Source organism: Tinamus guttatus, unplaced genomic scaffold (assembly GCF_059628265.1).
Source record: "Tinamus guttatus ecotype Peru unplaced genomic scaffold, ASM5962826v1 Tinamus_guttatus_pri_ptg000781l, whole genome shotgun sequence".
Taxonomy (NCBI): domain Eukaryota; kingdom Metazoa; phylum Chordata; class Aves; order Tinamiformes; family Tinamidae; genus Tinamus; species Tinamus guttatus.
In genome coordinates, this window is record NW_028289315.1 from 34,585 (window position 1) to 46,375 (window position 11,791).

The window sequence follows — 11,791 nt, forward strand, 5'->3', positions numbered from 1 at the left end:
GTCCTTAAGTGATATTGATGGCGTAGATGATTTTGTGTTATGTAAGTCTATGCTGTGGTGGGATATAGTTCCTTAATCGGAACTTCCTTCAGTAAGTAAACTCTCCCTCTGGATAATTGCTATAGAACCTCTGTTGGGTGTTGCTTTGTAAAAAACTATGATCGAGCTAGAAGACATGGAGTTCAGTAGAGTATGAACAAACATAGCAAATTATTAGTAAAGAAAGCAACTGGCAGTTTTCATTCAGATAGGAAATGAGTTGGCAATCAAGCAAAGAAGATTTGGGATTTATAAATGGGAAGTTGTCTACAGAAGGAGAAATAAACAGCAATTGCATACAGTAAGTTGGAGAAAATGAAACAGGACAGTGGAATAACATTTTCTGAAATAAAAGCTTTATTTCAACCTGTTTCTTTAATGTTATCCTCAAACGGTATTTTTGTATCCTAAAAGTTTGAATGTAATGAAAGAAGATTAAGAACTAAAAAGATTCATAGGATAATGCTTATTTTGAGCAGTTGCTCAAAATATGCAATGAAATCTCCTTCGAATATATCTTTTATATAGTTTTGTAGGGGGACGTTGTACAGGGGGGTGCCTTTGACCGTCCTTAACCTGGACTGAAAAGGCTGACGTGCAGAATCACTGAATTTCGGTAAACAACTTTTAAGGAAGTGTCTCCTGTACTTGAGGAAGTTCCTAGGACTGAGATGCTGTTTTTAAATCTTGCGGTTAGGCGCTTGGATACGGCTTAGCAACCTATGATATGTTAGCACGTTAATGCTTGTAACCAATTACTGATGCTCTACCGAGATGTTGCTATGCTAATTGCTATATATTGTGATACGTAGCGCGAAATAAATCGAGTCAGTTCCAGCTTCTATGAAGTTGCTGTCTGGCATTCCTGACCCGCTCCAAGCTGCAACAAAGCATATTCCTGCTCCCTGCACATCCCCAAAGGTCAATCTGGGGAGATCCCATGTACACTTGTCTGAGTGCTTCCTGGGAGTAGGTGCTCCTTCAGTAGCTATGCCTATATAGTAAGGGGGACTCGGATCTAGGCATAGCCAGCAATCTTTCTCAAAAGTAGGGGAATGCTTCTGTATTGTTACGGAGACCCCTGGGTCAGACCCGTGGACATTCAGCCATAGTCCCCACGTCCTGCCCGTATCCCAGGTTGTTCTGTATCGGCCCCAATACTGGGGTTTAAAAAGGATCAGTTTGCAGGTTTTGGGTATACTGCATTTACCCTTCGGACCCCGCTCTGTTCTTATGAAAGGGTCGTGATGCCCACGGGAGGATTCTGTTTCACAACCCCATTGGGCACAGTGAAACTGGCCATCCCCTTGACACCCAGGATTTCCTATAGCAGGACATACATAGTATTGTACCTCCTGTAGTAATTCCTCCCCCACAATGGGGACCACATCCCTGAGCCGCTGCTGCCCGTGACCCCCTGTTTGGTACCCTGTTCCTCCTGTTGCCGAGGCTCTTCGTATGGGTATCCCTATTTTGCATAAATCAATTGTTATTTCAGGGGCGTCACTAGCGCTTATTGACTGGATTGTGCTTCCCGTTACAGTATCCCTAATTTCCCATTTCCAGTTAATGGGGCGATAAAGACTGTGCTCATATCTTAACCCCAACATTTGCATACACACTGTTAAAATTAACCAGGCTCCCCATATCTGTCTACTCCTTTTCTCCATATTGTGACCCTTAGTGGGTTACTAGGGTCCTTGGAAATAGTCCACTTATCTGAATCTGGATTCGGTTGAGGAGGAGTTGGTTTCACATGGGAGTGATGAATCCACGCAGTTTTTCCAGCGACCTTTACCGCTGTTGGAGTGTGAAGTATCACTTGGTGTGGCCCTGTCCACCTGTCCACCAAGGTTCCAATGATGCTGTTCGGAACCTTTTGATGTACACCAAGTCCTCTGGTTGGTATGGGTGAGCTGGCTCTTGTATAGGTTTCTGGCTCTCGTAGTGGTCTCGCAAGCCTCGGTGTATCTGCTCTCGTACCTTTTGTAATGCCTGGAGGAACACTGGAGAGCTGTTAGTAATGCTCACGGTTTTGGGCAACAAAGGCGGGGGTGTCCCACAGAGTATTTCATAGGGGGATAGTCCTATCTTACATGGGGTACACTGTGCTCGTAAAAGCGCCATTGGGAGTAAATCGACCCAGTTAGCCCCTGTATCAATATTCCATTTAGTAAGTGTTTCCTTTAAGGTGCAGTTCATTCTTTCTACCTTTCCTGAGCTCTGGGGGTGGTAGATACACCTCAATTTCCAGGTGATTTCCAAGGCTTTTGCTACTAACTGTGTAGTAAACCAAACTGAGGAATTATTTCTTGCATGAGCTTTTTCGCAGTTATAGCAGCGGTTTCTGCTTTTGTTGGGTAAGCCTCCACCCATCCCGAACGTGTCCACGAATACCAGCAGATACTTATATCCTAACTTTCCGGGTTTTATCTCGGTAAAGTCTAGTTCCCAGTAAACCCCCGGTGCGTCCCCCACTTCTTTAGTCCCCTGGTTTGGTGAGGATATTTTTGGGTTCACTTGAGCACGTATAGAACATCGGGCAGAGATTCTCTCCAACTTCTGACGTAGACCTGACGTCCAGAGGTGAGGTCATACCAACTCAAGTGCCTTTTTAGGGGAGAGGTGCATGCTGGAGGGGAAGTCTTATAGTCAGGTTTCTGCCATCTGTTCAGGTAAACACGGTATTCCTCCTGGCAGCTACCACCATCTTGCATCTCCCTCTTCCCCTTGATGGTCCTTTATATAAATCTTTCTCAGCTTCAGCATATTTGGGGGGTGTTTCAGGCCACTGGGTCTGAGGCATTAATGTTAATATTTGTAGTGGCCCCACTGGCTGTTGAGCCACCTGTTTTGCTTCTCTATCAGCTAGAGCGTTGCCCTGTATCTGGGGACTATTTCCCTTTTGGTGTGCTGGCCAATGGATAATGCCTACTGCTCAGGGGGCCCACACAGCTTCCAGTAGGGCTGAAATCTCCTCTTTATTTTTCTATGCCTTTTCCTTCTGATGTTAATAGTCCCCTTTCTTTGTATATCTGCTCATGCACATGGGCAGTGGCAAAGACGTACCAGCTATCAGTATAGATGTTTACCACCTTTCTTCTTGCCCATCGTAGCGCTCGTGTCAGAGCAATGAGTTCAGCTCTTTGTGCTGAACTACCACGCGGCAACGATTGGGCCCATATTACTCAGCCTTCTTGTGTTACCACTGCGGCCCCTGCATACTGGACTCCGTCTTTTATGTAACTGCTGCCATCCATCCGGTGGCACCCTGTACCCTAGTTGTTTCTTGGGACAGGGGGCCTAATGGTTCTTTAAGTAATGAGTGTGACGCTCTGGTGCCAATAACCAACGACACAGGTTGCCCCCGATCCTTCAAAGTTACCCTGGGCTCTTGGGGCTGTTAGAGCCCCGGCCCCGTCAGTTGTTTTCTTTTTTTCATAAATAGAATTTCTCGCGAGTTTGGTGGGGCATTTTAGTAAGGACACTCTTTTTCCAATGTCCTTTCTTTTTACAAATCACGCACTGATCTTGGTCAAGAATGGATCGTCTTGGGGGGTTCCCCATATTAACCCCTCTTTCCCTTCTTTGGGGAAACTTCCTATCTAGGACGATGGGGTGGAGTGGCTTGTAAAGCTGCCACTGTTGCTATCGTTGCCTTGGTGATTTTTTTTTTTTTTTTTTTATTTGGCAAGGCATCCTCGGGTGTATCCCGACTATCAAATACTTTCTGAGCAATTTCTACTAGCTCGGTTCTAGTTTTTCCTGCAAACCCATCTTGTTTTTGTTTCTTTTTTTCTGGGATTGATTGAGACACAAAGGCCAGATTTATAGCTTTTTGGTTTGCAGGGTCCTCTGGATCAATAGGGGTATAAATTTGATATGCCTCTAGCAGGCGTTCCAAGAATGAAGTAGGTTTTCTGCCTGGTAGGTTGTTTGGTAGGTTGTTTTTTTTTTTTTTTTTTTTTTTTTGAAGCCCTTGTATCAGAAACTGCCGATACAACTCAGTGGACCTTCACCCGTCCACTGTATGGTAATCCCACTCCGGCCGTTGGAGGGGCACACGTTCATCTTGAACGTTTCTACGACCATGTTTGGTCAGGTCTTCTATACCTGGTATCGATTCTCTACCTTCTCTTAATACTCTCTCCCTCTCTTTCAATGTAAATAGAGAATGCAGGAGCTGCTGACAATCATCCCATGTGGGTTGATAAATATACATTACAAATTTAAGAAGGGATATCATGCTTCCACAATCTTTTAAGAAGGGAGAGTTTTGTTGCTTCCAGTTATACAGGTCCGTGGTGGAGAAGGACGCACTCCCACTTCCTCCAGGGACCTGCCTTAGCAGTAAAATTGATACCATGGAGCTGCTGGAGTCAGGAGAGATGGCTTCACCAGTTCCCACCGGGCCATAAGTTTGACTCCTTCTGGTGTGGGTGGGGATAAAGGGTCATCCTGGGCAGGACCACCGTGTTGATCCGGCACCACAGGGGGGCTTTGTGCTTCTTGGGGGCTATAGGATGGTAAAATCGGATCTTCGGGTAGCTCCTGGAGAACAGGGAATTTTGGCACGGATGGCGCAGATGGAATGGGGGGCTTCTCTCCCCCCATTCTCATTGCTAGCACTTTGTGCCCGTTTCCACATTTTACCATACACATTTGTAGCCAAATGGGGGGTTCTTTTAGGATATCATTCCACGGAACGATATAAGGAATCTGATCGGGGTGGCCAGGATCCCCCATAATGATAAAAAGTACTCTTTGGACTACGTTGGGGTCGAAAGACCCCTCGGGAGGCCAACCCACTCCAAAAGTTGGCCATTCACTTTTACAAAAGATTTTCAATTTAACTGCCTTAATATTAAACCCATAATTTAGGAGGGTCCATCTCCTAAAATTTTGAAAATTTGACAAAAAACAATCAAGGGGTCCTTCGGGAACAGAACTCGATTGTCCGATTCCATCTGGATCAAAGTGATTTGGAACACAACACAAATGACACAAATAACAATTAGCATGACAACTGACACAAATAACAATGACCATGATACTACTTGCGGAACGTTCCTACCTATTCCAACCTTTTACCCAGGGCAACGCAGTGGCGTCCCACGCGTGCCAGTGGCGGGGAGTTATTGTCTCGTCAGACCTCCCACAGTCCACCACACCAGAAATCGGGGCGCCCCTTAACCTCCTGAATTGTACGATACCTTACCTCGAGGTTTTTCGAGATCCGGGGACCTGGAACATCATCAGGTAGCGCTCCCCCTGGACCTCGGAGTTCCCTTAAGCTTGTGAGGTGCCACCCGGTCGCCAAGGGAAGGCGGAATCCGGGGACCCAGAACATCATCAGGTAGCGCTCCCCCTGGAAGCGTTCCCCCGGCGAAGTCAGGCGGCCCTTCCCAACCAGGGAGGGCCTGGCCATTACTGAGATCCTGGACGAGCCCCCAAAATGTTAGTCCATAATCTGAATAATCACCTGCACACTCAACCTGGTGGGTTAAAAGCAAGCTTTTAGTAGCCGGCCGGCCGGCTCATTATAAAAGACAACTTTGAGGAAGTACAGCTGCCTTGAGATGTCAGTGTGGCCATTGCGGTTAGGTGCTTGGATACGGCTTAGCAACCTATGATATGTTAGCACGTTAATGCTTGTAACCAATTACTGATGCTCTGCCGAGATGTTGCTATGCGAATTGCTATATACTGTGATACGTAACGCGAAATGAACGAAGTCAGTTCCAGCTTCTATGAAGTTGCTGTCTGGCATTCCTGACCCGCTCCAAGCTGCAACATAGTTTCAGTAAGCTGAAATCCTTAAATGACTATTTAAATAGTTGCTTAACAGCTATAGTTTAAAATTAATCACAGTTTGGTTTTACTTTGCATTTTTCTTCATACTCAATGCAAATAAGAATTAGAGCTAGACAAAAGTTTGTTAACCAGAAACAAACACTAAAACAAATTTTAATATCAATTACTTGTTGTCTCCTACCTCACATCTCTGGGATTCCTGATAAAGCCTGATGGCTTTTTCCTACAGAAAATTAAGACAGAGTAGATTGTTGAATTGCTTATTTTGCTTATACGCTCTGTTCCTGTTGCAGATAGTTAGGGTCCGGCAGCCGGAAGATATCGTGCTGTACGGAAAGATAGGGCCCCTAATAGCCAATAGTGTTTAGTTTATGATGTAAGCAGACGGATGTGACGTTGTAAACCTAGCTATATAACACCTTGTTACCCATCAATAAACGCCATTTGCCGTCCACCACATTGGTGTCAGCGAGCTGATGGTCCGAGCGGCTTGGGGGTGGTCGCCGTGCCGTCCCTGAACCAGGTCGCGACGCCGTTTGAACTGCAACATGTTCCTAGAGAATAAGTTGCTCCACTTTGCTGTTTTCTTCTAATTTAGGCATTTTAAAATAAGAATTTGTTTGAATACTTTCTGATTAGTATCAAAAAAATCCACTTAAGAATCATAATGAAAGTTAAAAATGTATTAAAATCATATGATTATTAAAATAGTAACAGATTTTGGCAAGGCAATTAGCCTCCAATGCCCAGTTATTTTTTACCACATTATTTGGCTTAATAGAAGTCATTTAGAGTGTTTTCCTTTATGATGTATGTTACAGATGTAGACCATTGAGTTCAGAGTTGATTTTAGCAGTTCTTTCCAGTTGCTATGCTTGGTAATCAGGTTGTTAAAGAGCATCTTAAGTTTTGGGTTGGCAATTAACAAGCTAAAAAGAAATGCTGAGAACAAAAATAAAAACTTCCAGCTTAAAGGAAGATAAAGATACTCCCCAGATAAACAATTCACTAAACACTACTGATGAGATCCAGCTCCTCAGGGCTTATATATGAGTTTGTTGCATGAGGGATCTCCACAGATATCCATTGGGACAGTCTTGATGTCAAGCCATGAGTCACAGTTGTCTCCTACCAACTATTTGATGACAATCTTGTATTTGATTTGCTAACCTAAATCTGGAACCCATTCCAATCCCTCTCCAGAATGCAAACCTCTCATTTTCATTCAGGAAAGGTTGTCTTTTGCATTTCTGAATAGCTTTTGTGGGGTTTTCTTGTTCGTTTAGAAAATCCCAGGTTCCAAATTTCAAGTTCATTGTACAAAAAGCTACTACTTATGAATATTTGTTAGACTTACTGATTCTATTATGTGTCCTCAATCCACCCTTTTCTATATAGTCTTTTGTACTTTTTCTGATAACTAACAATATCCTCTGCAATGGACCTGTGTATCAGCAGAGCTTGCTGTTTTTCTCTCACTTTTCTTGCCTAGTCCCCCAGGGGTTCAGACTTACTCAACACTACCACTTACTCAAAGTACCTCTTCATCAGTTTCTTTCCTAAAAAATACTATACCAATCTAGACTGAACTAGTGTGTTTTTTTGTGTTCTTTCCCCATTATCATTATCATAAAAGTTGGAAAAAAAAACTTCAGACAGAACTGAGTATAATCAAGTTCTGACTGATTTTAATTTCTTGTGACTCATTAAGTGTGAAGTCCTTTCAAAATGTTAGTATATTAGAAAGTGTTGTGGTTGGATGAGGGGGGCAAAGTTGGTAAGAGATGAATCCCCTTGCGTTTCAGACGATCCTCAAAGGTTAGAGGGACTGGAGGCGGCTGGACTCATCTCTTAATAGGGATACCAAATACTATGATGTTAGCTATACACCCAACTCTGGCAGTATCGGATTCACCCACAGTCTGCTGACCGTCGGTCCGATCGCCTTCCTAGGAGCGAATCAAGTTCCCCAATAGTGTGATCAACTATAAGCTCGACTCTGGCAGTATCAGATTCACCAACAGCCTGTCAACTGTAGGTCCAATTGCCTTCAAGACAAGTGGTCAGGTTCACGAATAGCACAATTTATTCAAATGCAACATTTGGAAAACAGGTTTCTGATGTCAGTACAGGAAATTCTCTACTACAGTGTGGGGTTCTTAGCTAGTGCCCAGTGTACAAATGCACAATGATAACTCACCCAGAAGATGGGAGAGGGCTCTCAATATTGAGGAGTCTCCTCAGGCAGTGTCCTGACCCGAGGGGAGGAAAGGGGTTCAGCCTGTCAACTGATCCAGAAGTTACAATGGAATCTTCCTCTCTCCTCTTCCTTCTTTCTTAGTTCCTCTTCCTCTGTTCTTACCATCCCATTCTTCCTTCCTAGTTTGCCTTTTATACATTTTCTTTTACATTTAGGTGGAGCTTGAGTGACTAGTCATATTTACTTTTGTTATTCATTGATTTTAAAAAGTCTCCCGAATTAATCAAAAATCTAGAGCGCATGCTCAGTGAGGAGTGGTCATTCCTTGGAAGCAGGTAACTTCTGGGATGGAGTGATGCATTGGTATTATAATGAGATTAGAAGGAGGAGAGTTTGATCAAAGGCTATTGGAAGGAATTGATCTGCCACCATTATTGGCCCAGCACCAGACATCACACTATGTGTCCCATCAGCTGTGTGGCACCACCAGGTTGCCACCTCTGCAGGGAGTACAACAGAGTTTGGCCATGGTGTCTTCACTCCACTCCACCCTCCATTCACTCATCATCTGCTCAGCACCATCAGATTATCCCCTCCGCAGGGAAGCCAACAGAGTTTGGCCATGGTGTCTCCATTCTGCTCCACTCTTTGTTTACTCTTCTTAGTATGTGCTAGGAGGGCAGATTGTGTTGCCAAGGGAATCGTGGAGTAGATTCCACACATACCAACCATCCTGGAAGTGGTAACTGTTTCTCACCTCAAGCAAGCCTCTGTAATGCCTGTTTGTTAGGCTCTATTTTTCTCTAACTTCCCCTTTCTCAAGCAATTCTCTCACAGGAGGGATAGGACACAAGTTTTCTCAAATGTATGTACATAAAGCTAAATTGTTCTAGCAATAATGAATAGCCAAAATCTCATCAGTATATGAAACACTAGACACTAGTACTGGCATGGATAATCTTGTGGGTTTTTTTTTTTTTTTTTATTGGATAGTGAGGTACTGTACATATATATAAAAGTCTGCAGCATCTTTGAGGAGTGATATGTTGGCCAAAACTTTTTGGACTCTATGTGAGAATTAAAATCTACATAATGTCTCTATGACAATCTATGGTCTCATCTATAAGAAATGAATAAGTTGTATTTAATTTACTGACCTTGAATTGGTTTAATTCCTTAGAGAAACTTCTCTTGGCTTGATTTAGTAAAAAATCCTGCATCCTGTAATTTTTAACTAACTGCCAGAAAAGTTCTATCCAGCAATACTATCTCAACATCTCAACAGTTTTTCCTCTGAAACACTTTCCTCCCTTTTTTTTTTTTTTTCTTTTCATGGTATTTTCACAAATGTAGGAAAGCTTCCTACCAAACAAATGAACCAAGTTCATTTATTATAAATATTTAGCAAATAAAGCATTTTTCAGGAGGGAAAAGCTATAAAATGACTGTTTTACAATTTTATGTGAAATATTTTTCCTTACTGATCTGTTTTCAAAGCATTCTCCACAGAAACTCAAGCTCCTTTCTTTAAAGGATTCTATATCAAATTCAAATATATTTGTGGTTAAGTTACCACTTAACTTTTGAATTGTCTTTTGAGTTATTTTATAGGAGTTTTTATTCAGACACTTCTATTTGCTTCACTGAGTTTGAGGGCACTAACTTGCAAAAAGCAGTCAGCACCTCACAGGATAAGCTGAGTGTGAGGTCTTGTGGAAGAATGGCCTGAAAAAGGGGCAACTTAGAGAAAAACTAGGGCCTAACAGAAGTTTTGGCATTACAGAAGCTTGCTTGGGATGATACATGGTTGCCACTTTCAGAATGGTTGGTACGCATGGACTCTGCTCCTCCACGGCTCCCTAGGCAACACAATCTGCCCTCCTCGCAGCTGCAAAGGGGAGTAATAGAGGATGGAGTGAAGACACCACGGCCAAACTCTGTTGTACTCCCTGTGCTGGGCCGCTGATAAGCTGCACAGTGGCTGTCCAATGGGAGATATACGATAACATGTCCGGTGCTGAGCCAGCAAAGGCGGCAAATCACTCCTTTCAGATGAACTTTGCTTGAACTTTGCTCGTTATAATGTCAAAACACACCTCTATTCCAAAAGTTACCCACCTCCGAGGTACGGCCACTCCTCACTGAGCATGTGCTCTAGATTTTCGATTGACTGTACCTTTAAATGAAAGCGAGAAACTTTTTCACTAATCAATAACAATAATAAGTATGACTCTACTCACTGAAGCTCCACCTGAATGTAAAGAAAAATATAAAAGGTGAACTCAGGAGGAAAAGGTGAGGGAAGAAACCATTGTAACTCTTGGGTCAATCGACAGGTTTCCTTTCCTCCCCTCGGACTGGAACACCGCCTGAGGAGACTCGAGACTGAGAGCCCTCTCCCATCTTCTGGGGTGAGTGATGATTGCACATTTGTACATCAGAGCTAGCGAAAAACCCCACGCTCTAGTAGAGAATTTCCTGTACTGACATCTGAAACCTGCTTTGTAAATGTTGCACTTGAATAAATCATGCTGTTTGTGAACTCGACTACTTGTTTGCGGGGAGGCGATCGGACCTACAGTCGACAGACTGTTCGTGAATCCGATACTGCCAGAGTCGAGCTTATAGGTGATCACACTATTTGGGAACTCAATTCGCTCCTAGGAAGGCGATCGGACCTACGGACCACAGACTGTGAATCCGATACTGCCAGAGTTGGGCGTATAGCTAACACAGTATTTGATATTTCCTTCCCCTCCACACCACTACGGCTTTCAAACTGCAACATTTTACAGGTCTTTATGATTTTGCATGGTGACTGAAAAAAAATAGTGACTACACACTAAGTCATTATTCTGAGTTGTTGTTGAGTAAGTATTAATTGTTATAAATACACAATCAGCAGCTTCAGCAAGCATGGATTTTGAAGCAAGAGCTGTTTAAGTTCAGATTTAGTGTCCAAAATGGGTGATGTAATCTCTATAGTTTTCCTGTGTGAACTGAATTCTGGGATATGAAAAAACATGATTTAGCTCGTCTTCTTTCAGAAAGTCAGCAAATACTATGCTTTTTGAGTTTGTGGCTCAAGTGACAAGTTAATGTTCCAATAAGAATGCCCACAAGGTTGATATAGTCCATTAAAAACAGGGGCACTTAGCCACTTTACAGAATTTCATCTTAAGTAAGCTGTAATTTTTGAGACGCTTATCTAAGGAATTAAGTTCAAAGTACATGTAGGTCTATTTTACAGCAATTTTATTTTAAAATGTTGACAAATAGAGCATGTGCATAAAGGAGAAAGAATATTATCTTTTCTCCCCTGGAAATTAGTAGGAGAATTACTGATTTTTATGATTGCTGGAGCTCATCAGTTCAAAGTTGATTACATTTGAAATGTATTTTCTAAGTAAAGAAGTTCCCTTTTTCATGTGGTGTTTGATTTTTCGTGACAGATAATCAAACTGCAGCAGTACAACCTTCTCATAATCCTGTTCGTTACTGAGAAGGGACTGTTCTGTTTTGTCTGTTCCTGGTGCCTAAGGCAAAAGCTGCTGGTGAAGAAATAGGGAGCAGTAGCAGGGCACCTGTGTGTGTTCATAGTTGTGTGATGGTAAGGCCTAGCCTTGGGGTAGAATAAAGAGTCTGCTGAGCTCCAGACTCATGTTCTTGGCCATGTGATGCTGATCTTGGTCATGCATTCATAGAGTTAAATAGACAGACAATTAAAAAGAAAAAAAA

At 42.8% G+C, this 11,791-nt stretch overlaps 2 pseudogenes; both read right to left on the bottom strand.

Moving 5' to 3' along the window:
* Positions 1–1,669: 1,669 nt before the first annotated feature.
* LOC148591490 (uncharacterized) lies at positions 1,670–3,150 on the bottom strand (annotated as a pseudogene).
* Positions 3,151–3,640: 490 nt separating this feature from the next.
* Positions 3,641–4,405, bottom strand: LOC148591491 (uncharacterized; annotated as a pseudogene).
* Positions 4,406–11,791: the final 7,386 nt, after the last annotated feature.